The sequence below is a fragment of the Rattus norvegicus genome, chromosome X (assembly GCF_021556685.1).
Source record: "Rattus norvegicus strain SHRSP/BbbUtx chromosome X, alternate assembly SHRSP_T2T, whole genome shotgun sequence".
NCBI lineage: Eukaryota > Metazoa > Chordata > Mammalia > Rodentia > Muridae > Rattus > Rattus norvegicus.
Genome location: NC_141554.1, coordinates 73,115,960 through 73,141,795, shown reverse-complemented (window position 1 = coordinate 73,141,795; position 25,836 = coordinate 73,115,960). Strand labels below are relative to the sequence as shown.

General features: G+C 38.4%; 1 protein-coding gene across 2 annotated transcripts in view; it reads right to left on the bottom strand.

Annotated features, from left to right (window-relative positions):
* The window catches only part of Eda (ectodysplasin-A), a 401,465-nt gene that overhangs the window by 345,798 nt on the left and 29,831 nt on the right, over positions 1-25,836 (bottom strand). The window lies entirely within an intron of this gene.

Sequence of the window (25,836 nt, the reverse complement as noted above, 5' to 3'; positions counted from 1 at the left end):
AGTGTGTTGTTTAAACTCCATGAGTCTGTATATCTTTTGTAGTTTCTCTTGTTCATAATGTCTAGTTTTGATCTATTGTGGTCAGCTAGAATACAATAAATTGTTTCAATTTTCCTGTTATTTGTTAGGACTCACTCTTCATCCTAATATATGATCTAGTTTTAAGTTATTCTATGAGGTGCCAAAAAGAATGCATTCTGCACTGTTTAACTGGAATGGTTGGTGGATGTTTGCAACATCCATTTAAGCTATAATGTCATTTAACTCTTGTGTTTATTTATTGATTTTTGGTGAAGATAACCAGTTTACTGTAAAAACTGGGTATTAATATTGGGTTTGAGTTAACTGTGTACATAAAATCAGGTTTTATTTCAACATCTTTCTCAGCTCCCATTTTAGTGGTCAAATAACAGAATAGGCTGCCTTAAGAAAATAATAAACAGGCCTTATTTCAGGCCATCCAGGAAGACAGGAACAAATGTTCTGGAAAGCTACACTCACAATACATGAGAGACACCATATACTATGTTAAAGAATGTAGTGCTAGAATTAAAATGTCAGTTTGAAACCTCAGTCTTCCAATTGTCATTTATGTAAATCTTAATGGGTTAATGCTTGTACATGTATTTACTCATTTGTAAAAATGGAGCTAAAAACAGACAGACATTTTATAGCTGTTATGGGGATTAAACTAATGATACAGGTAAGCATTTATCACTATGCCTATCATACAATGAAACTCAATAAATGTCTACTATCCTAATTACTGAATTAGATATATAACCTTTATATATTCAATTATAAGAGCCTTTGGGTCTATAAACAAGTTTGGTAATATCACCAAAGCGGATGTAAATCTCCTTCCTATTATAATCTCAAATACACTTCTCCTCTTGGGAGGTGTTTTCTGTTATCATAGCATTGTACCAGTCAACTGAATGTTTTTCAGGTAGGATAAATACTTTGGTTGAGTTGAGATTCTACTCCATTCCCAGCAAGTAGGAAATATTAGCTGGAACACACCAGGATTACATGAGATGTTAGAAAGATGAAATGCTTGGGTAGACAGGGTCTGGGCATAAACAAAAGTATGACAGAACAAGTTTCAATAACAGGATGGGGTAAACAAGTATAATAATAACTTCTCCTGTAAAAAAAAAAACCTAAAATGTCAGCAGATTTGATCAGAGAGGTTGATATGGTGACCATCAAGAGCTGAGCACACATAGTTAGCTATGCCTGGTATGCACATATGGACAGCACTCATCAGACTTGGGGAGCTATTAATAATAGTAAAAACAGAAGACAGGAAGTAAGGAGGAAGACGCGGGGAAACAAAGATTTAGTAAGAGGAAGGTAGCATTGGATGGATATGTTCAAAATACATTATATAAATGTTTGAAAGATTCAGAGAATAAACTATTATTTTTTTAAAGACAACAAATTTAAGTTCAGATAGTCCAATCTTGAAATTTCAAGTACAGCCTAAGAATGTTTTAATGGACTGTTTATAGCATCCAGATGGGCCATAGAAGAGAAATTATTTTGACAAAGACTATAATAGCTTGTATATTTTTAAGTATTAGACATATTAGCAAATTAAAATTTCACAACTATTTTATGCCACCCATATTTTATTACATGTGAAAACTGAACTTTAGAGGTTGAATAATTTCCTTACCCTCATATTAATAATGAAGCACATGGGCTATCTAGGGCACATCCCTTGAAAATACATTTTTCATCCATTCAGAAGTTTTCACTGTCCATATCTCATGAAAAACTAACATATCTCCTGATTAAAGTTAGGAATACTAGTGAGATCCAAGGCTGCAACAGGGAACAGTACTTGCACGGAATGTGTAATATGGTGTATTTTGCTATCATTACTGTTACAACTGTATTTTATGGCCTACTTTTATCAAACTGGGCTACAGATGACCTATCAAAACCTAATCATTGATCCCATTTTACATTTTAACCATTCGTACTTTATACATTATATACAAGCTGGAGTCGGTGATGGAGCGACTGCAGACACATGCTATACTAGCTGGCGAGGCACATGGGATGTGCCATTGCATTTTCTTCCTTTCAGGAAAATGAAAGAGACCTAGGCCAAATAGTGGCCTCATCTCTGGCATCACACAGGACAGCAGAATTCAATTACTATTTCCAAAAGGAATAACTTTTTTGATAAACATTTAGAAGAAAAGTTTTCTAATTCCCTCAAATGAAAACAATAAAGCCAAAGGTTACTTAGAAAGTGAAAGCAAACCTGATAGCAGGGTGTAGAAACTTGTAAAAGAAAGATAAAAATTGATCAAGCTGCCTTTTTTTTTCTTTGCTCAAACAGATAGTATAGCACAATGTGAAAAGAGTTTTGCTACCTTTGTAGAGCATCTTATTCATTATTATAATACTATAAAATCACAACAAATGTCACAGAACTTTACTAAAATGCTAGGCTTCCTACTATAGAGAGATGGCAATTGATAAGTAGAGAGATAAAATAGATAATATTGTAAAAATGCACATTATAATATATTAATTATCATATGTAATGTAATATGTTATATAATATAATAATAAGGGAGTAGAATAATAAAAATATCTTGTGTGCATTTGCATGCACACATTATAAGTGTGTGTAATTTTCAAAAACAAATTAATTAGGGGAAAAAAGAAACAAAAATTTCTAAGTGTATTTAGAAAAATTATACAGCAAAACCCTCAAATTATTAAAATTTGGAACAAAGAAGAGGGCACTGCTACTGACCACACATAGGTCAATGAAGGAATAACTTAAACTCTATGTACACAACAAAAAGGAAATAAGAATTTCCCTGGGAAAACAAAAAGTGATGTTTATTTAAGAAGAAAAAATATGGATAGCTGTCAAGGTAAGAAAGAAATTGAATTCCAATCCGAAATTTACTGACAAAGGAAAGCGTAGGCTCAGACGATAGCTTTATTAATGAGTTCCAGTAAAAGATTACAGCTAAGACTCATAAACTCTTTGAAGAAATATTAAGATGATAAAATGTTTTCTATGTTATTCTATAAGTCTATTATTATATAACACCCAAATCAGACAAAAGCAATAAAGAAAAAACACAAACAAATACTTTTGAATATGGTCATAGAAATTCCTCAACAAAATACTTGAGGCTTGTTTGTTTTCATGTTATAGCCCAGACAGGTCTCATAGTAGTGGCAATCCGAGCTTTGGGCTTACATGTGTAAGGTACCATATCCAGCACCAAAATACTTTAAAACTGAATCTAACCATGTATAAAATAATTATATATCATGATCATGTAGACTTTATCCCAGGATTGCAATGTTCACTTACTATCAGAAAATCAGCTAATGCAATATATCATAGATAAAGGAAGCCTTAGTTAGGGTTCTATTTCTCTGAACAGACACCATGACTAAGGCAAATGTTATAAAAACAAACATTTAATCGGGGCTGGCTTACAGTTTCAGAGGTTCAGTCCATTATCATCTTTGTGTGAAGCATGGCAACATTCAGCCAGACATGGTGCTAGAAGAGCCGAGAGAGATCTACATCTTGATCCAAAGGGGGCCAGGAGGAGACTGTCTTCCACAGGCAGCCAGGAGGAGGGTCTCTTCTGCACTGGGTGGAACCTGAGCATAGAAAAACTCAAAGCCCACCCCACAGTGATGAACTTCCTCCAACAAGTCCATACCTCCTAATATTACAACTCCCTAAGTGCCCTTCAAACACTAAATGCCCTTCAAACAGCATTCAAACACATGAGTTTATGGGGGCCGAACCTACTCAAACCACCACAATTTCTCAATAAACACATACAATGTGGACAACATTAAATATCCTTAGCTGGGCATGGAAACACATGTGTGCAATCCCAGCACTTAGAAAGGTGAAACAGGAGGATCATAAGTTTGAAGCCAATCTAAACTATACAGAAAGACTGTAAGAAAATTCTCATAGTTAAAAGAAGAAATACTTAAAAACTTAGAATGGTGCACAGGTATTTTTGCAGGCAAAACATTCACACACATAAAATAAAATAAAATAAAATAAAACAAAACATTTAAAACAAAAGAAAAAGAAAGGAACTTCCTCAGATCACTGAAAAATATCTCTAGAAAAGACCCAAAGTTAACACCATACTGTATCCTGTCTAAAAGAAATGCAGGGACAAAACTGGAGCAAAGACTTAAAGAAACACTGCACAGTGACTGGCCCAACTCGCAATCCACCCCATGCACACACATCAAATCCTTAAACTATTGCTGAGGCCATATTTTGCATGCAGACAGGAGCCTAGCATGGATGTCCTCAGAGAGGCTCTACCAGCAGGTCACTGAGACAGATGCAGATACTCATAGCCCAGCATTTGACTGAGGTCGGGTATCCATGGAAGAGTTAGAGGAAGGACTGAAGGAACTGAAGGGGATTGAAACCCTATAGGAATATCAACAGTATCAACTAACCTGGACCCCCTCAGAGCTTCCAGAGATTAAGACAAAAAACAAAGAACATACATGGGCTGGTTCATGGCCCTGGGCACGTGCAGAGCAGAGAACTGCTTTGTATGACCTCAGTGGGAAAGGATGCACTTATTAACTTGATGCCCCAGGGAAGAGGGATGCTGGTGGGGGTGAGTAGGAAAGTAGAAGACACCCTCTCAGAGGTAGGGGTGAGGAGGAAGAGGAGGAGTGAAGAACTTGGGTAGGGAGACCTGGAAGGGCAGCAACTTTTGGAATGTAAATCAATCAATCAATCAAGCAAGCAAGCAAGCAAGCAAGACTGGAGGCTTTTCCTTAACAAGGCAAAGGGGTGTCTTCTTATGACTTCTATTCTCCATACTGTTATTAGCTATTAAACTAAGAAATAACCATAAGTAACAAGCACCCATTTTGAAAAAGAAAAAATAACATCTCTATTTTCAGATGACAAGTATATTATAAAAAATTAAGTATTCAACTTTAAAAAAAAATTGCCATGATCTCCTTACCTCTCGCCACCTGTGGCAGTCGGAGAGCTGGCTGGGGGCCATGAGAATGGGAGGGCTGGCCCTGCTCTTCACCAGTGCAGCACTCAGGAGTGCAGGCCCTGCAACTTACCGGGGCAGCTCCAGGGACTCCAACATCTCTGCCTTCTGGAATATCTACACTCATGTGTGCACATCCATACATAGCAGCATGCACTATTTTTAGTTAAAAATACATTTTAGACAGAGACCATATATATCAGCCACAGAGGCAAAAAAAAATTATATTGGAGTAGAAGTGAGAGCGAAGAAACAAGCTCTCACACTTACAATTATGTTTTTACAAAGATACCAGGTCAACTCAGGAGAAAAATAATCTTCAAATAAGTGTAGCAGAACAATGAATATGGTCACAGTTTAGTTACCTGTTGCTATGACAAAATACCGGACAAAAAGACTGAAGAGTTTATTTTGGTATAGTGTGGGGGATACAGTCCCTTGTAGTGAGGAAATCAAGGTGTGAAAAGCCAAAAGTGCTCATCGTATAGTATCCCCAGTCAGGAAGTAGAGAGAAACAAATGCTGCAGTCTGGAACCCCAGCCAATGGGACAGTGCCATGCGTATTTAGACTAAGTCTTCTGTGATCAGTCAAGCTATTCTGGAAACACCTTCATAGACATACCCTGAGACATTTCCATGGTCGTTCTAAACCCCATAAGGCTGACATTAAAGATTAGTTATTGCAGACACCTTCTTTATAATACACAAACATTTAATAAACCTTGGATTGCAGCTAGACACAATGATACACCAACAGTTTTAGCAATTGAGAGGCTGAGGAAGATGAGAAGTTTAATGATACCCTAGACTACATAGCCTGATCCTGTCTCAAAATGATGATGATGGTGGTGGTGGTGGTGGTGGTGGTGGTGGTAATGACGATAATGATGATGAAATCTAAATGTAAGAGCTGAGATTACAAAATCCTCAGAGGTTCCAAAATTATAGAACAATAATAAAAAGTAAATGTTCGCTTGAAAAACAGGTAGAGGACTTAAATAAAAATTTATCCAAAGAACACACACAAAGAGACAATTCTTGCATAAAAAGATGATCTACATAACTATCATTTCGAGGATACAAATTAAAAGCAAAATTGAAATATCACTTTCGACTCACTGGGTTAGACAGAATTGTGACGATGCTTGCCAGTAATGAAAGCACTTGGGAAGTTACAATGGAGGACAGACAGTTTCCAGCACACACTGAATATAAGGCTAGTCTAGGCTATATAATAGCAAGACTATGTATGTCTCAAGAGAAAAGAAAGGGGTGTGCTGTAATTGGAATATCTATACTTGCCACTTACAAAACAATCTGACAGCTGCAATACTGGGTCAGTGAATAAATTTTATGTTAATAAATAACTACATACATTGCTATTTTTAAGTAGGTACAGAGAAAACTGTTGGTGCTTTGACTTGACTTAAGGTAACAAATATTAAATTATACAAATGGACATTATAGCTTCACCATCATTCAGAAAAAGAAATATCATTGAATTTAACAATGTTATTGCTATGCAATAAAATATACAGCTATTTTTTTCATTAAGATGTTGTTTGTGTTAACATCACGAATTGGTTTATTATTTTCTTATTATTTTTAATTTTAACTTTATTTTATATGTAGGAGAATTTTGCCTGTATTTATGTCTGTACACTATATGCATGCCTGGTATCTGTCCAAGGAGGCCAGAAGAGGGTGGTGGGTTCCCTGCAACTAAAGTTATGGATGGTTGTGAGCTGCCATGTAGGTGCTGGAAGTCAAACTTGTGCCCTTTAAAAGAACATTCAGTGCTCTTACCCTCTGAGCCATTATTCCAGTCCCTACTGTAAATTTTAAAATGAATAAATTTTAAATTTATTTTTAGAAATTGTGGTGGTTTGAATAGGTATGCCCACCCCCCAGACTTATATTTTTGATGCTTGGCCCAAAGGGAGTGGCACTATTAGGAGATATAGTCTTTCTTGTTGGAGTAGATGTGGCCTTATTGGATGAAGAGTTTCACTGTGGAGGTGGGCTTTGAGGTCTCTTCTGCTCAAGCTGTGCCTAGTGTGACACACAGTCTTGTTCTATTGCCTGTGGATCAAGATAGAGAATTCTCAGCTCCTTCTTCAAAACCATGTCTGGTTACACGCTGCCATGCCATGTTTCCCGCCATGATAACGGACTACACCTCTGAACCTGTAAGCCAGCCCCAATTAAATGTCAGCCTTTCTAAGAGTTGTCATGGTATCTGTTCACAGCAATGGAAACCCTAAGACAGAGATTATAAGGAACTTCAAATTCTGCATTAAACTATTATGTTTATATAATATACATTTTTTGCACTTTCTTCAGTTTTACTCTGCAGATTTTAGAGAATATGTCAATTTGTTTCTTTTATTCTGTTTTGTTTGAGCCAGGGATTTATTTTCTTATATAGACTAGATTGGTCTGGAAGTCACAGCCTTTCTACCTCATGCTTTCAAGTTCTGGGATGGCAGACACTTCAACAGGCCTGGCTTCAGGTCAACAATACTTGATATGTATGGACAACCATTAAAAACTCTTTCTTAGGCCAGAGAGATGGCTTAGCTGGTAAAGGTGTTTTCTATCAAGCCTAATGACCTGGGTTAAATCCCTGGAGCCTAAATGGTGAAAGAAGAGAAACAACACTCACATGTTGTTCTCCGACCTCCACGCATGCATTTTAGCAAAATACCAACACACACACACACGCACACACACACACACACACACACACACACACACACAGAGAGAGAGAGAGAGAGAGAGAGAAACTTGTACACAAGCACACAAGCATGTACACAGATACAAGCAAAAATACATAGATATAAAATAACGATGATGATAAACAAATGACTCTAACCTTTTAAAGATGGAAAACCACACAAAAATATTTCATTGTGTGTTAGAAACTTATTTATCCTTTTGTAAATGTAAAGAAAATTCTCTCTGAAATGTTTTACATCAGCAAGGTCTTAATTTTTATTTCACTGTAATAGGATTTTTACAATGTATCACCAAATAGCTTGGCATACTACTTCTAGAAATGAAAGTTAATCCATGTTTTGAAATGCTTACTCCAAATTACCTGCTTTCTAAATCTATTCATTCAAATATTTATTATACCACTTTATATATCAAAAAGGCATAGGAATTATCAGCTAATAAAATATAACATCTGAATAAATGTTCCCATGAAATCATTTGCTGTAATCTTACTGCCACAAAAAAAGATATTTTCTGTCTCCAAGGGAGATCAAAAATTAGTTGAGTAATTTATTTCAAATATAAGAGCTCTTTAGTAACACAGTACCTTTACAATTAAATTTTTGTCTTTTCCACGAATCAGAAACACATCATCTGTAAATGATTTCATTTCAGAAAATATTCTTGGTTCTCTGTCTCTCTGTCTCTGTGTATCTCTCTCTCCTCTCTCTCTCTCTCTCTCTCTCTCTCTCTCTCTCTCTCTCTCTCTCTCCCCTCTGTCTTTCTCCCCCCCCTCTCTCTCTCCTCTCTCTCTCTCTCTCCCCTCTCCCTCCCCCTCTCTCTCTCCCTATCTCTCTCCCTCTCCCTCTCCCTCGTTATCACTGAAAAGACTTTTAGGAAGATGCAATTTTCAGTGTAAAGTTAAACAAGGAAGGACTACTGCCAGACTATTAGTCACGTCTGTGTTGTGATACCAATACATAAGTGAAATTCAGAAAAACAAAGATGTTTAAATTGACAAAACTGTCTTCCTGTTTTCTTTCTCAAAGCTAAAAAGCTGTAACTTCTCCATTTTCCTGTAAGCTAATACTGTCAGGATTCTGGTGGGTAGAGATATACAGCCAGACAGCATCTAATCAAATTCCAGACCACAGTCACTAAATAAATGAGCAAAGCTAAACAAATGGCATTCCTTATCAAATAAACACTAACATGATTGAGCATACAGCATTTCAATCAGTCAACATCTGTTCTATAATCGTATTTCCTATGTTATAAATGTAGTGTGAATGAACAATTCATTTTTATGGATTTACTGCCTCGTGCTGCTTTGCCATTGCATTTCAATTCTAGTTAGAGGGAATGGTACAGAAAGGTATATATAAAAAGCTGGAAATTTAAATTTAATTTATGCTTATTTAACTCAGGAATGAATTATCTAGCTAGCTAGATAAGGATTTACTATTTTATACACAAATGATTTGTTCTTTAGTCTTCTGGAGGAAATCTGAACATTTAATCCCCATTGCTTATCTCGTCAATATAATATGGTGGGTATCAATTTAATGTTTTATGACTTATTATGAACATCAATTTATCAATCACGGTATTGTTATAAGGCACTGATGCCTCAAAGTCTCTTTAAGCTCTATGGGGCTATTAGTTCCACACTGCTGTAGGTTCTTGACCTGGTTTTTAATTTTTCTGTCTTTTAGATTGGAGTCGGCAGTCTCTCCCTCCTACTATTTTCTGTGAACTTTCTTAGCACTATTATTTGCTTTTCCACAGATGTTAACTAGTAAATCTAAAAATGATGATTTAAGAGTAACAATGAGTAAATAAATTATGAGTTAGTATTTGAGGAGCTTATCCTATAAGTACATAAGCTCAAGTGCATATATTTTACACCATAAACTTACTTTATCATCTGCACTAAAGCTATTTTTCTCCATTGGGTTTTTTAGGTGAATATTTATTAGAATACTGAATTTCAGCTGTATATTACCATATTTAACAAACTTTCCCTTTCACTGACTAAGAACAATTTTGTGTTCTGGCACAAATCCTCAGGCCATCTGAAGAAGGTTTGCAAAGAGAAATTTTCTTCTGCAACTGCATATAAATAGTCTTTCTAAGCTTGAATACTTAGGATACCTAAGAAGTAAATTGCATAGAGATTTAATACTTTAGAAGCATGACTTAGAAATCTAAAAATTCATATAAAACTAAGCATATAAATAGGAGAATGAATTCAATTCAATTCAATCAGCAAAAGTTTATTGAGCATCTACCATATTCAAGGCATTATGCTAACACCACAGAGAATACAAAAATGAGTAAGACACAGTACGTGCTTTAAGACCTTAATGTCTGGTAAGCAAGATTAGTTACAAATGACTAAGATGAGAGGCAATGGAAAGTAAGGGATGGATGAGAAGCATAAACAAGAAATTTCAGGAATTCAGAGAAATGAGAGGTTAAATTTAGTTTGGAATAAGAATCAGAAAAATCACAGAGCGTTCTATGGAATAAATGTCATTCATGATGAGCTTTGTAGGTTCATAAGGTTCTTAAAAGAATGTGGAGAAGTGGCAGCAGCAAGTGGAATCTCAGGCCAGGGAAACTAATCATTTATTTACTAACTGTTCATTATTTGAAAAATACTATTGTAGGTCTTGCAAATAGAGTAGTAAACAGAAGTCCTAATCTACATGAGCCTGGTATTACAGCAAGACTAGGAAAAGATAATGATTATTAATAATAGCAACAATAAGACATAACATCTTTGGAAACTAAACATGTGTCAGGCAATGTTCAAATGCTGTACATATAAACCCATTTAATTACCCAAACATTTCTCTGAAGTAGCCAACTATTGTCTTTATTTGACTTATAGAAAACTGAGAGGTAAAAGTAAACTACATCAAAATACAATGAGATATAGAGACATGATTCAAACTTGGAATGTTCAGCTATAGAACTAAACTGGAAATTCACAACAGAAGAATCTTGCTGAGAAGCACCTAAAGAAATGTTCAAAGTCCTTAGTGATCAGAGAAATGCAAATCAAAAGAACCCTGAGATTCCACTCTAAACCAATTTGAATGGCTAAGATCAAAACCTCAGGTGACAACACATGTTGTCAAGGATGCAGAGAAAGAGGCAAACACTTCCATTGCTGGTGTTTCTGCAAACTGTTACAACCACCCTGGAAATCACTCTGGAGGTTCCTCAGAAAATTGGAAATTGATCTACCTAAAGACCCAGCAACACCACTCTTGGGAATACACCCAAAGATATCCCACCATGCCACAGGGGTTCATGTTCCACCATGTTCATAGCAGCCTTATTTGTGATAGCCAGAAGCTGGAAACAACCCAGAGGTCCCACAACAGAAGAATGGATACAGAAAATGTGGTTCATTTACACAATGGAGTACTACTCAGCTATTAAGAACGAGGACATCCTGAGTTTTGCAGGCAAATGGATGGAACTAGAAAATGTCATCCTGAGTGAGGTAACTCAGACCCAAAAGGACATGCACAGTATGTTCTCACTAATAAGTGGATAATAGCCAAAAAATACAGAATATCCAAGGTACATTCCACAGAACTCAAAAAGGTCAACAAGCTGAAGGGCCCAAGTGAGGATACCCCAGTCCCACTTGGGAGGGAGAAGAAAGCAACCTCGATGGGGGAGGAGGGAGGAACAGGGGAGAGGAAGGGGAACACAGTCTGGTATTGGGTGGGGGAAAAGGCCTGAAGCCCTGAGGGCCAGCAGAAAAAATGGAAATAGGTGACTTTGGGAGGAAGGAGGTTGAGAGGATCCCCCAGAATATATCAGAGACTTGGGAAGTGAGAGAATCTCAAGACTCAAAGGGGGAGGGACCTTAGATGAAAGGCTCTACAGTGGGGAGAGGGAACTTGTTGAGCCCACCTCCAGCAGAAAGACAGGACATCAAGTGAGGGATGGGGTTGCCATCCCATAGTCAAAACCCTGACCCATAATTGTTTCTGTCTGAAAGAACTACAAAGATAGAAAATGAGATGAGCCTGAGGAAAAAAGGTCCAGCTACAGGCCTAAAGGGGATCCAGCTCAAGGGGAGGTCCCAAGACCTCACACCATTACTGAGGCTATGGAGCACTCACAAAAAGGGGCCTATCATGACTGCTGTCCAAAAGACCCAACAAGCAGCTGAAAGAGTCAGATGCAGATATGTGCACCCAACCAATGGACAGAAGCTGCTGACCCCTGTGGTTGAATTAGGGGAAAGCTGGAAGAAGCTGAGGAGGGGGCGACCCCATAGGAGAACCATCAGTCTAAATTAACCTGGACCCTCGAGATCTCTCAGACACTGGATCACCAACCAGTCAGAACACACCCGCTGAGATGAGGCCTCTAACACATATACAGCAGAGGACTCCCAGGTTTGGGTTCAGACAGAGAAAATGCACCTAACCCTCAAGAGACTGGAGGCCCCAGGGAGCTTAGAGGTCTGTTGGGGTGGGTGAGGGAGTACATCCTCATGAAGACAGGGGTGGGTGTGGGAGAGGAGTTATGGAATGTGGGACAGTCGGAGGGTAGACCAGGAAGGGAATAAAATCTTGAGTGTAGAAAAAAAGAAAGGAAAGATAAAGGTATGAAAATGTGGTGTAGCATATCTAAAATGCCAATCTAAGTCATTAACTTCCTCATCCTTCCATGCCATATCAAACACTCACTTCTCACACACATAGATGACCATTTATCACTCCATATCCAAAATCACCAATATAAGCACAATAGTGCTCAATAACAATATTACAGATCACCAACCATCCTTTCAGTTCCTCGAGACTAGTTGGCTGATCTTTCCTCTACTTTGCCTATTTCCAATTTTCTTAACTTCCTCCTTAGCTAGCTTAAGTGTCCTAGTACATTACTGCTATTATGGTCTTGCTGAAATCACAAACTCTCTTCCTTCACCACAATGTTGTTGCTATTGATGATTTCAATGATGATGGTTTAACTCATGTAGTTACATTCTGACCACTGATCATTCTTTCTATCTGTTCTCCAATCCTAAATGCAGTAGCTAGTTGTGTGAGAAAACCACAAAACAGACATTAGTTGCAGGTGGACCCTGAGCATCACTCATCAGTTTTGCTGTGTTTTCTTCTCATTTTCTGCCACATTTTTCATTTGTTTCCCAAGTTTTTCAAACATTCAAAGTATTACTCCTCCTCAGCTCCACCCTTTTCAGAAAATGACCTTGGCTCTTCAGTCATAGAGTAAAAACACAAATAGCTGCTCAGAATGCATATGCTGAAATACATAATAAATATATAAAGGGAAGGGAAACGTGAAGAAAATAACCTGGCATGGTAATTGTTAAAAAGGCCTCAGTTTCCTCACCTCAAAAAAGTACTAGATATATAATATTTTCTAAGCGACTCCTCACTCTAATGCTATAATAACGAAGTTTAGGATCACATTTTGAGATCTTTGAATGCAACCTATTTAGAGAATGGGTTTCTCAAAAATGAACATATCATGTAATACCAATTGCCAATAGAAAGGAGTGTTATTTATCACTGTTCAATAAATAATATTTACCATGTTCCTTCAAGATTTTGTCTTTCCCAAGATGTGGCTTTCAGTCTACTAGGGAAAGGAAGACAACATAAGTATTTTTAGTTGGTTTTGTCACTTTTTTCAGGTGTATATGACTAAGGAATAGACTAATATACTCAAACATATATATATGTTTTTCTACCACTTCTGTGCCTGGTATTCATAAAGGCCAGAGGTAGGTGTCAGATCCCCTGGAACTGGAGTTAAAGAGAGTTATATGTGTCCATGTGGGTACTAGGAATCAAACCAGAATCATTTGAAGAATAGCCTCTGAACCCATAACAGGAAACTACCTAGTATTTATACTAAGCTACGCTCAGAGAAGGAGATAACACTATTCTACTTCTCATAGCCCATGCTGCTACTGTACTGTACCATCTTGGGACCACATGTTCCTCAGGCAAGTAGCCATGAAGGCCTTTCAACTAAAGACTTTGCCATCACTGAAATACATCCATCTGGTAGCCATCCCCAGTCAAGCTGCTGCTATTCCTTAATTCGGAAAGCAAGAGTACCATGAATCCTTCCCATCTCCTTCATTCCAATCAACAAGTGCATGCTTCCCTTAGGGCCAAGTTAAAGCCTGACTCCATTTTCCCAGTATAAGCATTCTGTGCATTGTACTGTATGATTTGTATCTTCCACCAAGGCAAAACTCCATCCCTAAGACAGACCTCAGGTCCCCAGCATACCAGAGTAATTGACCCTAATTCCTCTCCTAATACAAATCCACAGGTAAAGCATGACCTTGGACTCCAAACACTCTAAGTCTTTGATACATCTTACTAGCTGCAAGGTTTATGTCATGTCCTATAACCTAAGGATCTGGAGGCCCTGCTAACCTGCATACGCACTCTTTCAAGGACCACACAAATATTGTGCCTTTCATACCATCTTAGCCACACTGTGTCATCGCACCAGAACTGATGTCCCAAGCAAAGAGACATAGTACTTTGTCTATCCGCATTTGGAATAGCATTCCCATGTAATTACTGAGGTACCCTCACTCTCAGAGGGGTAGTCATTGCTATATTGCTCCCAGCATCAGCACCAAGCCATAGTGACATTTTTTCATCTTCGCATCCTTGTTGCTGCTGCACTTAATTTCACAGAGCCTGGACCACTGTCATCTATCATTACAGGGTCCAAAGGCATTATTGTGTGGGGACTTTATTACCACCAAGAAAATGAAATTAAAGTCTGCATATTGGGAGAAAAGGTGCAAAAATATATTTTTGATGAGGGTTGATATCCAAAATGTATTATAAAAATACAATAACCCTAGATGTAATGGATTGTTTTCTAGACAGATACAGAGGAATCTCAAATGACTGAGAAGCTCCTAAAGTCCTTAGTGATCAGAGAAATGAAAATCAAAATGACCCTGAGATTCTACCTTACACCACTTAGAATGGATAAGATCTCAGGTGACAACACATGTTGGGGAGAATGTGGAGAAAGAGGAACACTCCTCCATTGTTGGTGGGATTGCAAACTGTTACAACCACTCTGGAAATCAGTCTGGAGGTTCCTCAGAAAATTGGAAATTGATCTACCTGAAGACCCAGCAACACCACTCTTGGGAATATACCCAAAGATGTCCCACCATGCCACAGGGGTTCATGTTCCACCATGTTCATAGTGATCTCATCTGTGATAGCCAGAAGCTGGAAACAACCCAGATGTCCCACGACAGAAGAATGGACACAGAACATGTGGTTTCACACAATGGAGTACTACTCGGCTATTAAGAACAAGAACATCCTGAGTTTTGCAGGCAAATGGATGGAACTAGAAAATGTCATCCTGAGTGAGGTAACTCAGACCCAAAAGGACATGCACAGTATGTTCTCACTAATAAGTGGATAATAGCCAAAAAATACAGAATATCCAAGGTACAGTCCATAGAACTCAAAAAGGTCAACAATGGGGGGGAGGATGGGGAGGGGAACACCCATAAAGAAGGGAAGAGGGAGGGATTAGGGGGAATGTTTGCCCGGAAACCGGGAAAGGGAATAACACTCGAAATGTAAATAAGAAACACTCAAGTTAATTAAAAAAAAAAAAGTTCAACAAGCTGAAGGGCCCAAGTGAGGATACCCCAGTCCCACTTGGGAGGGAGAAGAAAGCAACCACAAGGGGGGAGGGAAGGAGGGACCTGGGAGGGAAAGGGGACTGGGAATGGTGAACATGACCTGGTACTGGGTGGGGAAAAAGGACTGAAGCCCTGAGGGCCAGCAGAAAGAATGGAAACAGGCAACCTCGGGAGGAAGGATGTGGGAAGTGAGAGACTCTCAGGACTCAAAGTGGGTGGACCCTAGAAGAAATGCCCCACAGTGTGGAGAGGAAACTTGTAGACTTCATCTCCAGCAGAAAAACAGGGCATCAATTGTGGGATGGGATGGCTATCTCACAGTCAAAACCCTGACCCATAATTCTTCCTGTCTGAAAGAAGTGCAGTGTCGGAAATGAAGAAGAGCCTGGGGAAAAGAAGGTCCAGTGACAGGCCTAAGGGAAGATCCAGCTGGAGGGGAGGCCCCAAGACCTCACACCATTACTAAGGCTATGGGGCACTCACAAAAAGGGACCTATCATGACTGCCCTCTGAAAGACCAGACAAGCAGCTGCAAGAGTCAGATGCAAATATTTGCACCCAACCAATGAACAGAAGCTGCTGACCCCTGTGGTTGAATTAGGGAAAAGCTGGAAGAAGCTGAGGAGGGGGCGACCCCATAGGAGAACCATCAGTCTAAATTAACCTGGACCCCTGAGATCTCTCAGACACTGGATCGCCAACCAGGCAGCGTACACCTGAGATGAGGCCTCCAACATTTATACAGCAGAGGACTGCTGGGTCTGGGTTCAGTCAGAGAAGATGCACCTAACCCTCAAGAGACTAGAGGCCCTAAGGAATTTTTGGTCTAGTGGGGTTGGGGACATCCTTGTGGAGACTGGGAGTGCGGAGAGGAGGTATGGGATGTGGAACAGTTGGAGGGTGGACTGGATATGGACCAGCCGAAGTATGGACTGGGAGGGGAATAATTTCTGGAGTGTAAAAAAAAAAGAAATGTAAATACATAAAATATCCAATAAAAATAGCTATAAAAAATTTGGTAACAGAAACTGCGCATGTGACACACACTTCTAATTCCTGCAGTTGAAGGTCTATACAGTGACTTCCAGACTAATCTGAACTACATGAGACCCTGTCTTAGTAAGCAACCCGGTTTTTAGTTTACTAACAGGTACCTGAAGGTATACTCAATATAAGTAATTGGAGAATTGTATGCAAAAATGATTATATATATTATCGCTGTACACAGACTGAATATTATTACAACAATGGACACACATCTTACAGAACACATGCTCAGATGGAAAAATCAAAAAGTCAAGGCAGGTACCCTTATACCTGTAATACTAGTACTAGAGATGCAGGGGCAGGATTATCATGAAATCAAAGCCACTTAATAAGGAGTTCTATGCCACCTTGACCTTGGCACAGAAGATATAAATGAATAAATAAATAAAGTAGATTAAGATAGAAAGGGAAAGTTTGTGAAATATTTATTGGTGGACTTTAGATTACTACATCCATTATGGGAAACATGATATCATTTTCCTTAAAAATTAAATATGGACTGACAATGTCACATGGCAATGATAATACTGTTCCTGTGGAAAATACGGTACATTTTATGAGAGTTTCTAAAAACATCACTATAATTAAAATGAGGGCCTACCCATGTAACTTATATTGAGCATACCTTCAGGTACCTGTTAGTAGTTTTTATCAGTGAGCTTACTCAAAATCTATGTGATTCAAGCAAAAAGAGTATTCTAGTAAAGAATAGATGCTTTGAAAAATCAACATTCAATCATTTACATTTGTTCCAAAAACATCAATTTAATACAGAAAAATATATTAAAACAAGGTATATTCGTATTTAAATGGAAGCTAATTTCGGCTCTAATACAAATGAGATTCTCTGTGATAAACAAATTGTACACCAGACAGTTTGAAGTTAAAAGAAGTGGTAGTCATTAAATCAAATGAAGTTGCTTTTTGTAGCGTTATAGATGTAGATGGAAAGTTAGTTTCTTTGTACTCAAAAATTTGTGTAAAAGACTCAGAGGACCAACAAAATACTCACATAGTGTTCCTGTGAAGGTCCTCCTTTTAATCAAGTAGGAAAGAAAGCATAGATTACTCTGGGCAACTTAAGCAATGAGGACTCCTAACTATAGGTAGGTAAACGAGAACCTATAGAATTATTTGCTCTAAAGAAGAACATTTGTTAGGTATTTAGCTCAGTTGGTAGGGTCATGCCTAGCTTTCATAGGGTCTTATACCCAGCACAGAATAAAGCAGATGTAGAAGGCTAGAGAATCCAAAGTTTAAGGTCTTCCTCAGCAATACAGCAAGTTCAAGGCAAGCCTAGCCAAGAGAGTCTATTTCAAAAGGATAAAAGGAAGGAAGAAAGGAAGAAAGGAAGGAAGGAAGGAGGGAGGGAGGGAGGGAGGGAGGGAGGGAGGGAGGGAGGGAGGGAGGGAGGGAAGAGAGATGGTGGAAAGGTTGAAGGAAGGAAGGGAAATGGAGAGATGATGGAGGGAAGTGGGGGGAATGGAAAGATGAAGGAGGGAGGGAGCTTAGGAAGGAAGGACAGAAGGAAGAAAGGGCTGACTCTAAACTGAGAACAATGAAGATGACTTAAACTAACAGTTTCAAATGGCACAAGGTGGTTTAATCATATATTAGTTTCTTTTCCTGATGATGTGGTAAAATACCCTGACAAAAGCAACTTAAGGGAGAAAGGGTTTGTTTGATTCAAAATTCCAAGTTTCAGTCTATTCTGGTGGGGAGTTATAGCAGGAAGAACTCACTTCATGGAGGTGGGGAAGCAAAGAAGGATTGGGGATGGCAATAGTCTTTTCAATGTCCCTCGATGTCATAACTTCCTTCCACTAAATGGCCTCTTAAAGGTTTAATTATCTCTTAATAGTGCCATTCTAAGGATTAAACCTGTGCACATTATCTCTTAGGGGCATTCTAGAACCTAACTGTAGTAGACTGGCATTTGAATGTTTGCTGTTCAGACTAATAGGTGAGATTAGAGAGGTCGGCCAGAGTAATAGATGAGATTAGAGAAGTTAGCCACAGATTTAGGGTTCCTCAAGTAAGATGCACAAATAGGCAGGTGTCTGAGAAATGGTGGTCTATGGGAATTAGGGGTTTAGATAAGGGAAATTTTGCCTAAATTGCTAGAAGGTTTAAAGGTGCACAGGACATGAATGAAGAACAAGGTAAATTATCACCTCTGTTTTCATGAGGTAGAGAAGAATGGCCTGCACTGTCAGAATCAAGGTAACAGTTATCCTACTGTGTGGTTAGACTTGTCTTTTCCTTATGGTTTTCAGTGTAATTAAAATACTAAAAGTTCAAATCATCTGAGGAAAATTGTTCTGGATACTGAAAACATAGCCAACTACCCCCAAACTCGGAAAGTCATGGATCTTGGTTAAAAAAACAAAAACAAAAACAAAAAAAAACTGCTACAACTAAGCCGGCAAAATCTCTAACTACATTCTAAATGGGGTTGAGGGTGCTCAAGAGGCCTGAATTCTACACAAAGAACTATAGAAATGCATATGTCTAAATAGTCTTCTCCAGGGAAGAGCTCCAATATCAAATGGACAGCCCTGGAAACGTACCAACAAGTGACATTATACAAATTGAACAGGTTGTATTTATGTATGTTGGGGTGTGTGACAATTAAAGAGAAGCCATGAATTTGAAAGAGAGCAAGGCAGCAGTGAGGGATTACATGGAAAGGTTTGTAGGAGGCAAATTGTTTTTTTTAAAAAAGAAAAATGCACAGTCTCGGGAAAACAGAATTCCCCAGAGTGCCTTCTCTGAAAAAAAAAAATGGAAAGTCATACTGTGGAATGAGATACAAGCAAGGCTATTGGGGAAACGCAAGATGACATCTAGCCAAAGGTCATCCTGGACTGCAGAGCCTCTCAAGGCCTTGAATACCTGAAAGCACATTTCACTGCCATGTTGACAGGATCTAGAATCATCATGGAAACAACTCCAGGTTCATGACTGTAAGGGAGTTTCTAGATTTAGTTAATCAAGGTGGGAGGATCCGCCTTAATTGCTGGTGACACTATCCCAGGAGCTAGGATCCCGCAGTGAATAGGAAGGCAAAGGTGCAGTAGCCTTCATCTCTCCCTGCTTCTTGACCATGGATGTTTCCAGCTGCCTCACTGTCCTGCTGCTTTGTGATACATTTGAAGGATTATTGGTTACACCGCTCCATTCCTTGTGCCTGAATTTATCTCAGTTAGAAAAGGGGGCACATATTGAAGACATTTTGATTGTTTAGGTAGTTTTAGTTTTGAAGGAAGGGAGGGTTTGTTTTGGCTCATAGCTTGCGGGCACATCCCATCTATTTCTGTCTTAGATCTCTATACTCATAGTAGCTCTGATAGGACAGTTAATCCTAAAATTAGGCCCTGGAGGATATGTCCATGAAGTCAGAAACAAAAGATCAAATACAAGATGGTGAAGAATAGTGATCTAACAATAAGGCTACTTTTCCTTGGGAATAGTTAAGCTTGAAGCCTACTAAAAATGATGATATCCACAGGACTATCTAACCATATTCAAGACAGTGAAAAATTGATAAACTATTCTATGGCTTCTCTAAAACTATGTCTTTTTTTTTAAAGATTAGTCTATTTATTTTGAGTACACTGAGCTGTCTTCAGATACACCAGAAGAGGACATCAGACCTCATTACAGATGGTTGTGAGCCACCATGTGGTTGCTGGGATTTGAACTCAGGACCTCTGGAAGAGCAGCCAGTGCTCTTAACCTCTGAGCCATCTCTCCAGCCCAAACTATGTCTTTTTTATGCCTAATTATTCTAACTTTTTTGCTACTCAACTTTATCCTGAGCTGATAGTATATATTATAATTTCTAGACTTGCCTGTATGTCATTCTATCCTATGTATACTTCTATATCTATTGTTATATTTGCATTTAACATTAATATTATATTTTAGTTTCTATAATTTTACCCTTTTAAATTCTTTGTCTGATATGTCACTAAATAAACATCATTGAGATGCCACTTTCACAATAGCTTCAACATCCTCCTGCCTTATTCAGCATAATCACTGATCTACCCCATAAGCACTTCCCCAACTTCTTCCTCTCCTCCTCTCTGTCAATAATAAAACAAATCCTCTTACCCATAAACAAATTCAGAGATTTTCCTGTCCTGAATTTATGCCAAAGCAGCCTAATGTTGCTGTAGGAAATCATATATCTTGCTGAAAAGCTTTATGTAAATTCATGATCACAGACAATAAACAGGTATTAAATGCTGTCTGTCTGAAATTGACTTTTCTCAACTAATGCTCTACAAGACAATTATCTGCTTTTTCTTCTCTACCCTCATGATCCTGTCCCCTTATGTTATTAAGAATGGTGTTATCAGACACAGACACACTCCCTTCTCACTAGTAAGTCTACCAGTTTCATCTAGGCACTTTTTCTCATTTTTTTCTATTACAATACACAAATCCCTATTCCTCACTCTCAAAGAACAAACTTTCTCCTTTTTCTCTGTATTATATTTATCTTCCATTCAAACATCATTTTTGGTTATCCCATCTGTCTTAATTATGGATACTATCAATGTTATCAAATGTTATGACCAAAAGCAACTTAGGGAGGAAGGGATTTATTTTATTTGGCTTAAATTTCTACATCACTGTTTATCATCTATGGAAGTCAGGACGGGAACTCAAATAGGGCAGGAACCTAGAGGCAGGAGCTTATGCAGAGGACATGGAGGGGCCACTGCTTGCTGGCTTGCTCCTCAAGGCTTGCTCAGCCTGCTTTCTTATAGCATCCAGGACCACCAGCCCAGTTTGGCACCACCCTCAAGGGGCTGGGCTCTCCCACATCAATCACTAATTAAGAAAATACAGCCAGATTTTATGGAGGCATTTTCTCAATGAATGCTCCCTCCATTTCAATGACTCTAGCTTCTGCCAAGTTGATATCAAACTAATAGGCACACCATCTCTCTCCTAAATCATCAATTCCTTCTCCATAGATTATCTTCAGGAGCTTACAAACACATACTTACATTTAAACTTTTAACCCTGTACTCCCATTTAAACTGCTCTTAGCAAGATTAGTAACTTTAAGCCAGGGATGGTAAATACACCTGCAATGCTAATGCTCAGCAGGAGGTGGCTGCTGAAGAGCTGAAAGCAAGTTCAAGCCAACTAGGTTTACACTGTATGTTCAAGTAATCTGGAGTAGATAGCAAGACTGATTTTTTTAAGGGAAAATAATAAGATTAATGTTTTCTAAATTGTCATCAACTAACGATGCCATCAACTGCTTTTACTTGTCTTTTCCTTCATGTATGTGTTGGGGGTGGGGTGGGGAGTAGAGATCAAACCCCAGGGCCTGGAGCTTGTTAGGCAGGTGCTCTACCATTAAATTATACCCTCAACCCTTGTTTTAAAGGCGTCACTGACTATGGTACAGGCTAATTGTGAACTGTGATCCTCCTGCCTCAGCTTCCCAAGTGCTAGATTAAAGGCAAACACCATCCTACCTAATCTCCACATCCCTCCCAATCTCCAAATCTGTTACTCCCCAAATGCTCCCTATGTGAGTATATGGAAGAGTACATACCTGGTTGCCTAAGTTTTAAAGTGTTATGTGAAAAATATGCCTTTTATTGTCACACACACACACACACACACACACACACACACACACATTAGTGCAATACTAACATGATATTTATCCAGAAAAATAAGAGCCTTCATGTTGATCTGCATTCGCTTGTTTATATGAGTCAAGGTCTTACTGTGAAAGCCTGGCCAGCCTGGAACGAATTATGCAGACCAGGTTAGACTTTAAATTTGAGAGGGTTACTTGCCTCTGCTTCTGCCTCCTGAGGGTTAAAGGCATTTGCTACTGTGTTTGGTTTTTCTTTAATTTTCCTTCCGCACACACACATATCAATTGGACTATTATATCTTGTTATCTTTTTTTAAAAAATCCCTAATTTTCTAATTACTTTTGTGCTTGAAACCCTCAGCTTCCCGTTTTAATACAATCAAAAACTAAACATCCTTATCAACCTTGGCTTACTCACATTGGACTCTATTCACACTGACAACTTCTTATCCCTTCAACACACCAAACTCTTTGCTAGCTTAGGTCTTTGCTCTGAGAAAAATAGGTAAAGTCTACTGATAACTGTGGGCAGGAACACATACATCCTCCTACCTTTCGATCTCACATGACATAGCTTTCTCTCCTATGACTTCACACTCACTCTGCTCTTTCAGTAGTTCCTCCATCATCCAGGCATCTTCCTTGCTTTAAGACGTTCACACAGGATTTTTCAGAACTTCCCTGTCTGAATTCCATTCATTATTTAAATAATATTTTATGTTATCAATATGTTACCTACATGTGTGTCTGGGCACCATGTGTGTCTGTTGCTCTCAGAGGCCAGGAGGAAATGTCAGATCTCCTGAAACTGGAATTAAAGACACTTATGAGCTTCCATGTAGATGGTGAGAATTGAACCCTGGTCCTCTGGAAGAGCAGCCAGTGCTCTTAACTGCTGAGCCATCTCTCCAGCCCTTCAGTACCTTTCTTATCCTACCCCTCAATATAAAAATTCTCCTTTAGTAAATCTTTGTCTATTCATCCTAATTAAGTTGGGCCTTTTCCTGTTATTCGCTCACATATAAGTATATATTTTCTTATGTATTTGGTATCTCTACTGTGAACCCATTAGTTACATCAGGATCTGAAATGCTACTTATTTTCTCGGTTGTAATAAAATACTCAGCATGTACTACACAATACCTGGCACAAAGTAATTACTCCATAAATACCTTACTAAAGGAAGGAAGGAAGGAAGGAAGGAAGGAAGGAAGGAAGAAAGAAAGAAAGAAAGAAAGAAAGAAAGAAAGAAAGAAAGAAAGAAAGAAAGCAAACAAGCATGCATGCATTGTGGTGCATACTTGTAATTCTAGTAAGTGGAATGCAGAAGAGGTCAGCCTGATCTATACAACAAGTTCCAGACCAACTATCCCTATATAGTATGACCTAATCTCAAGAAAAAGAAGAAATGAATGAACAAACATCCACCATTTCCTTTTGATATTCCTGTATCCTATGAGATAGATTGTATTATTCTAAATTGTGAAGTAGAACTATCCAACAATTTGTTCTAAATTATATACTAAGTAGAACCAGTCTTCATACTACAAAAACAATGTTCATAGTTTATACTGCCCCACCAAAAGGGACTTTTTTTGTCATATCAACAAAATTCCAATAACATCATGAAGTCAAATTTCCATAAAGATGTGGCAATCACATACAATTCCAGATCTTTGGCCATAAGAACAATACCAACCAACCAGAGCTCCCAGGGACTAAACAGTCATCCATAGAGTACACATGGATAGACCCATGGCTCCAGCTGCATATGTAGCAAAGGACGGCCTTATTGAGCATCAATAGGAGGAGAAGCCCTTGGTCCAGTGTAGGGGAATGTTAGGGTGGGGAGGTGGGAAGGGGTGGGTGGATGAGTGGGGAAACATCCTCATAGAAGAAGGGGGAGGGGATGGGATAAGGGGTTTATGAACGGGAAGCCGGGAAAGGGGATAACATTTGAAATGTAAATAAAAAACTAAAAAGAATAAAAAAATAATTTCTCTATGATAGGGACTACAACTTTCTTCAAGCTCAAAGAAAAGTCTATATTTCACATTGCAAGAGCACAAAGGAAAAACCTTGGCTATTCTCTTTGCTTATTCCAGAGCACATAATAATAACAGTAATCAACAATGACAAACAAAATAGCTGGCATTTACTGAAAACGTTAGGGTCTGGGAACATTTCTAAGAGCTTTTCATGGATTATTTTATTCTTATAGCCACCCTGAATTAGACATCCTGTTATTATTCACACTTTTCATATAAACCTCAAACCTGGCTAGGTGTAGGGGTGCACAGCTGCAATTCCAGAAGGTGAAAGCAGGGGGGACAAGGAATTCAAGGCTATATGGTAAGGCCTCATTTCAAAATAAGCAAACACTACTGCCTGTTCCCTAAAGTAAATCTCTCAAGGTCACAGTGCTAGTATCTGAACAAGGATTCAAAACCACACATTTCAGCTCTACAGTCTGAACTCCTCTCATAGACTTCACTGAATATACTCAGGGGACCACTAGCACATTCTTTCTGGACCACTATACATGCCCACAAATATATCAAAATAATCTCATACTTTTTCTATGAAGATGGCATCAGTGGTGGTGAAAGTTACCTCCCTACAGCAAGTTATAACAAAGGTAATGACTTGGATAAACTAACCATATTTTATGTTCTTACTACCTTGGAAACCACAGCATGGGATTATAAAAATGAATGGCTAACTTAGAAGCAGAGTAAAAAAAACAGCTATCTTTTAGCACTGGAATTATATGATTTTAATGTACTTTTCCATTTTCCTGACCCAGATGTTTCTACTCTTGTCATATGTACACACACACACACACACACACACACACACACACACGCATGCATGCATACACACGCATTCACACACACATACAGAGAGAAAGAGAGAGAGAGAGAGAGAGAGAGAGAGAGAGAGAGAGAGGGAGAGAGAGAGAGACTAGTACCATACCCATCCACCTACTCTACCATATATCTTGCCAAATGTAACAAACTACAAATAGCAAAATGGCTATTACATTTTATAGTTGCTACTGCAAATTATAAAAAAAAATACACAGGCTTATAACTTAGAAAATTTACATTTCTTACAGAAACTTTGCTAGCAGTTTTGGATACTCCAATCTGCAGTTAAATCAGCAGTACAAGACATTAATTTTTTAAGGGCTTACTAGTTACATACTAGAAAATAACAATGAAAAACATTAAATGAATCTGAAATTTGTCTTAGCTAGTCTTACACTTACCAATAAGGTTGACATCTAACAAAGAAACTAAATAAAATCTATGTTGCTTTAGATTACAGGCCTTGGGGGTCCAGATAAAGCCAGGTTTAAATCTTGGTTCTGCCATTTACCACCCATTCTTTAATCTCCCAGAGTCTGCTTCCTTGTCTATAGAATGGGGATAATGTCTACTTCGCAGAAAAATTGGGAAGATTAGATTTAAATCTATGTAAATTCCTCTAATCTCTTGGCTTGACCTGGTGATGTGCTTCATGGTGTTCCAGACGTTGCTCCTTTTAGAACTATAAAGCTGCCTGCCAAATGTTTGCCTTCCTTCTACTTCACCCTAAATTCATTTCCTCCTTTGGCATCTCAACATTAGTTCTCATTTAGTGTTTATAGTGTGCTAGAAACAAGGAAGCCAGTCTTA